Source organism: Mauremys mutica, chromosome 1, assembly GCF_020497125.1.
Source record: "Mauremys mutica isolate MM-2020 ecotype Southern chromosome 1, ASM2049712v1, whole genome shotgun sequence".
Taxonomy (NCBI): domain Eukaryota; kingdom Metazoa; phylum Chordata; order Testudines; family Geoemydidae; genus Mauremys; species Mauremys mutica.
The window spans coordinates 36453325-36459324 of record NC_059072.1 but is presented as its reverse complement, the minus strand read 5'-3'; positions in this window follow the sequence as shown (position 1 = coordinate 36459324).

Sequence of the window (6000 nt, the reverse complement as noted above, 5' to 3'; positions counted from 1 at the left end):
CATCAAGTCCAGCCCCCTACCTTTACTAGCAGGACCAAGTACTGATTTTTGCTGCAGATCCCTAAGTGGCCCCCTCAAGGACTGAACTTATAACTCTGGGTTTAGAAAGCCAGTGCCCAAACCACTGAGCTATCCCTACCTCTGAAGGTTGATTTTTTGACATCAACGTGGTGTGGTCAGGAGAGGTGCACGATGCACACACCTTCAGGAGCATTGGCCTGTACAGAAAGCTGCACGCAGGGACTTTCTTTCCAGACCAAAAGCTTCCCATTGGGAATGTGGAAATGCCAAGCGTGATCCTTGGAGACTCAGTCAACCCCTTGCTCCTGTGGCTTATGAAGGCTTAGACCAGCAACCTTTACTGCAGCAAGCAGCACTTGAACACCAGGGTCAGCAAGTGCAGAATGACTGTTGAATGTGCTTTTGGCCACTTAAAGGGGTACTGGCACTGCCTTTTTGGCAGGCTAGACCTCAATGAGGAAAACATTCCCATGGTCACAGCAGTCTGCTCTGCTCTGCATAACATTTGAGAAGCTACGAGGGAGAAGTTTCTGCAGGGGTGGAGAATTGAGGTGGATCAGCTCGCTGCTGCTTTTGAGCAGCTAGATACCAGGGCTGTTAGAGGGGTTCAGTCTGGAACTATTTGAATCAGGGAGGCTTTAAAGGAGCATTTTGACAATGAGCCACAGTAATGTGGGTTTTTGTAATGCATTGAGCCAGGCATTGTTCTCTTGCACCATAGTGTCAACCTTGTAGTGATTGCTGTATGTGTGCTAATTTTATAACGCAAATGCACTATCTATGAATTTTAGCAGCAACCATTGTATGCAAGAGACAAATAAAGATTAATTCACTTTCTATATGTATATTTTTATTAACCACTGATGCAGACATTTTCTGTCTTCTGAAAGGAAAATCAAAAGCACATTTGCCAATGAAGCTCTCACAGCTGCATGTATGTCCAGCTGTCATTGGGAAACATCTCCATCGGGGTGGAGTACCAGGGGTACTACGACAGCCCTGGAACATGCAAGAAATATATGGGGTGGAGTGTGAAGAGGGCAAGGAAAGCAGTTTTGTATGGGCTGCAGAGGGAGGTGAGCACGGATGTTTTCTGCCTGAAGTTCAGTCAGGGATCTCTGCATGTCTGTTTTCTCCATGAGCAGCTTTATCATCTGCTCTTGCCTCTGTTTCCTATCCTGACTATCCATTCACTGTTTTTCATTGGTAGACTCTCTCCATGATCTCTTCTTGCCATCTGAAGCACCAGAGGATTGCAGCACCACCTAGAACAAGTCTTGTTTACTCCTCTTGTTTCATCTTCTTATTGGATGGAGTCACTCAGCCAGTGTGCAGGAGGAGACCTTCAAAGGCACATCTGCAGATGCTAAAGAAACAATAGACAGAAGCACTATTGTGTGTGCACGGTTTTATTGGTCAGTGTAGCAGGAGAGTTAAATTAGCAGGAGAGGCATTGTTGTCTGTACACCTCCATAGTTATGTCCACATAAGCTGCCTTATGACATCTTAACTTTGTAGTGTAGACAAGCGCTAGGTCGATGCAAGGCTACTTACATCAACCTAACTTTATAGTGTAGACCAGGCATTAGTCAAATGTACACCTGAATTATAGGGCCTTCGCCTTGTATAGTCAGTTTGGGCCTGAGACACTCATTGATTCATTTGGGTTTGGGATTAGGTCCTGATACCTCCATCCAAAAAAACATTTAACCTAGTATTTAAGCAAACACTTAAAATTATGTATCCAGTTGAAAGCTTTGTTGTATGAGGCCTTTGCACTTGGACAAGGCAGAATGGTACCTTTGCAGAGGTACAAATGACTAAATAAGGTGAAAGGTAATGGAGAACCAGACTCCCAATACTTATCTCCCTTTTTGAAGATTCTAGGTCAATATTTTCAAATGTAAAGTTAAACATCTAAGTAATTAGCTCAGTGGGAGCTGTGGGACTTTAGCACTTTTGAAAATCAGGTCAATTAATTAGGTGCTGAAATAAAGATTTAGATGCCTGAATATGGGTACCCATGTTTCAAAATTTTGACCTTAATTTATGTTGATAGAAACATTTTAATGAGATCATTAATTAAGAAAAATATGTAGCATTTTGATGAAGTTTTAGTCTGTGTATTTTATCTATCAAAGCCAGCTTTGAAACCATATACAAGACAGATGCTTCTACTGGAAAGGAAACCTAGTACTGGAGCTTAGGCAGTGAGAAAGACACAGTCGTAATAACACATTTGGTTGCAGCCCTGGTGTAAAATCCAAAGATAAAACTGATCTTATATTATTAGACCACACTGCCCTCAGAATTCCCCTGATTGCTTAGATGAAGTATCTGTGTCACTAGAAACAAATGGCCTTTCACGAATTTCACTCTTCCCCAAAGTCCTGCTTTCTGATTTCAACCTGTGATATTCAGTAGTTACAAATAGCAATACATGGTTACACACTACTTTGAAAGTCTTACAATGGATAGTCTTAACATGCATTTTGGGGAATAATTTTTTTTGTGGACTTGCTGCAGCCAATACATTGTGCCTTTTAGGTTTTTTTAATTGTTTTGATCTTATCTGATGTAGAGTTTAATGGGACAAATCCTCAGCTGAACTAATTTGGTATAGCTCAACTAAAGTCAATGGAGTTACACCTGTTTATGCCAGTTGAGAACCTGGACAATATATATTTGTGAAATAATTTTTAAAGAAACAAAACAAAACAAATTACTTATCTAGGTCTCTATCATGAAAAACATTGTGTAAATTTGATAACATATTACTCAATAATCCATTACTAATACTGAACACATTCTCAAAGTATTCACTGTATTAAGGGCCAAGAGTTCAATCCTGATCCCATGGAAATAAGTTGTAATACTTCCATTGACTTTAACACAGCAGCATGACTGGGCACCAACATTTTAGAACAGTGTATGTAAATCTACATACTTAGGCCTCAATCCTGCAAAGACTTATGCATATGTTTAACTTTAAGCACATGCCTTGTTGTATACTACACATAGAATATGCAGGACTGGAGGCCAACTTATTGGCACATGTAACTATTGTGATTGTCCACATCCTTTTCTGTAACTCTTCCTGCTAGCTCTCCTCACTATTCGGTTACTTCAGTGTTCTTTGTATGGGGCTGCTTTGGCTATTGCACTATGTGGCTGCCATTTGCTAAGGCCTGTTTCTTGCCCAAAAGCACAATCCACGTCTGGTTTCCAGTTCATCTCCAGGTGCAATTTAAACCTTAAATGCGGTGTGGGAGGTCCTGTTTTCCAGTCTGTATAGTTATGTAGTGCTATGGCAGGTGACATCAGCTGATGTGCTCCAGCTGACATACGTCTGGTTCAGTTGTCAAGGTGAGGGCATTTTCAGAAAGATCTTTGGCGTTCACTTCCTGCATTAGTTCACTAGAATCTGCATTTCCTCTGATCATACTGCAAGGCCTAATGCGGTCTAGTTGTTTTGTGATGACTATACATTCATGTAGAACATAGGTCATCTGATGCAATGTCCTTTGAAGTCAATGGATTGGAAACCCTCCTGTTGACATCAATGGAGCTGAGTCAGATGCTGGATGAGCAAATTTTAGCAAATAAATAAGTGTGGAAAATTGTTGCCATGGTTACAGGGATAGCTGCACCTCTGCTCCCATTGTGGTCTCTCTGAATTCACCCACCTCTTGCCCTTACCTATTTAGGTAGAATCTCATGACTTGTCCACTTAGCCTAGGACCCAGCTACATTCCCCTGTGCAGGTCCAACTGGGCTTTAGGCACCAGCATTCCCTTCCAGTGATATAGTGACCAACAGACTTCATGAAACAAAGTAGTTTTTTAGTAGCTGGAACATATCAATAAAGAAAGAAAAAACAACCAGCCTACACACATATTTAATCTCATCTAATCATATGCTTTAGAACATGCTAAAATTGCAGGATCAGAACAGAACCAGCCCACTTCCCAGCCCAGGTTTTCCTGTGTCTTTGGGATTCTCAATCTCATTCTCTCCCTCTCTCAGAGAAATTGGGTTTAAGAAAGTCCCCACCTCCTCTATGGGTTATCAATTACCATATTGCTTAATAGTTTCTTTCTTTCAGGCCCCAAGTGTGAAGTCTCCTGGTGCCTGAGACTATTTTTTCCATGCCATGTTGTAGCTGTGTTTTCCCCAGGATATTAGAGAGACAAGGTGGATGAGGTAATATCTTTTATGGGACCAACTTTTGTGGGTGGGAGACACAAGATTTTGAGCTAACACAGAGCTCTTCTTCAGTCTGGGAAATATAGTGTCACAGGGCACATCTACACTTAAAAAGCTGCACCGGCGTAGCTGCACTGAAGCAGTTGCACCACTGTAGCACTTTAATTAAGATGCTTTAAGGCAATGTCTACGCTACCACTTATGCTGGCAAAATGTATGTCTCTCGGGCGTGTGAATATTCCACCCCACTGAGTGGCATAAATTACACCACCATAAGCGCTAGTTTGCACAGTGCTGTTGGCAAGAGAAGCATCTGTCACTTGCAGGAGTGAGTTTTTTATGTCAACGGGAGAGCTCTCTCCCATCATCATAAAGCATCTTCACCTCACGCACTGCAGTGGTGCAGCTGTACTAGTACAACTGCACTGCTGCAGTGCTATAAGTGTAGACATGCCCAAAACTGATGGGAGAAACTCTCCCATCAGCTTAGTTAATCCACCTCCCTGAGAGGTGGTAGCTATATCAGCAGAAGAAGCTCTCCTGCTGACATAGTGCTGTCTACATGGAGGGTTAGGTAGGTATAACTACATTGCTCAGGGGTGTGTATTTTGCACACTCTTGAGCGATGTAGTTATACCAACATAGGTCTGTAGTGTAGACAAGACCACAGTTAAATACAAGGTGGAACAAATTGTTTAGCATACATAATTAACACATATTTCAAGGGACCATTCAAGGTGAAATGGCCCATTAATACCTCTCCAGTCACCGGGGAGGGGGAAGGGGAAAAAAGATAGGGGAGAGTTAGTGGATTATAGATTGTTGCAATAGGCCATTAGTCCAGTGTCTCTATTCAGTCCATGATTTTTAGTTTCTAGCAAAGTTATAAATTTAAGCTTTCAGGTTTGTCTTTTGAAGGTGTTGTGCAGGTCTCCTTTGAGGACAAGGATGGAGATGTTAGATATTGAGTGACTGTTTTGTGAAAAGTGTTCAGCCACAGGTGATATGGTGTTCTTGTCTCTTATCTTTCTGTGTGAGTTCATTCGATAGTGTAGTGATTGTCTTGTTTTACCCACGTAGTTGTTACTGGGGCATTTAGTGCACTGGATTAGCTGTGCTGCAACTTCAGTTTCATAATTGCTTTCCTCCAGTCCCATGACAACCTCAGATGTAAGCTGTGCACTGTTACAGTGAAGCTATCCATTCTTTTTCACAGCTTCATTTTTAGCTGTCTTTAGTCCTTCTTTTTCTCAAAATACTGAGAGGGCCAAAAAATTATCAAATTCTTCTTCTTCCTCAACTGTGTCTGAGCTTAACTACTTATGGACTCAAAGCTGAGATCCAGATTTTGAACACACTTTTGGGTTTGGGTTCACATCACCTTCCAGCCTAGATAGAATGGTGATAGGCATAATGTCAATGCATAGATAAATCTGTAACTTTAACTTGAAAAGGCCATTCTTTCCAGTAGATCAGAGTTGGCTTTTGGCTCCATCCCTTTTTTTCAGTGAGAGCAGACTGTCTTTTCCTCTGTGAACTGTGCACTAAGGGGATCCCAGACAGCAGAGAGTACTAAGCCATTTACCTGAAACTCTCTCTCAGTCCTGAATTCCATGGAGGCCCTTCCAGAGCCAGAGACCTGTGAGTATGTAATTGGTGGACCAGACAGGATTAGAGGTAATACACATCATGTTCTCTTCCTGGTCTATCTGAGGAATATATGTAATCATTAATACAGATGGAACTGTATTAACTTTTCTGTTGCCTCTTTGG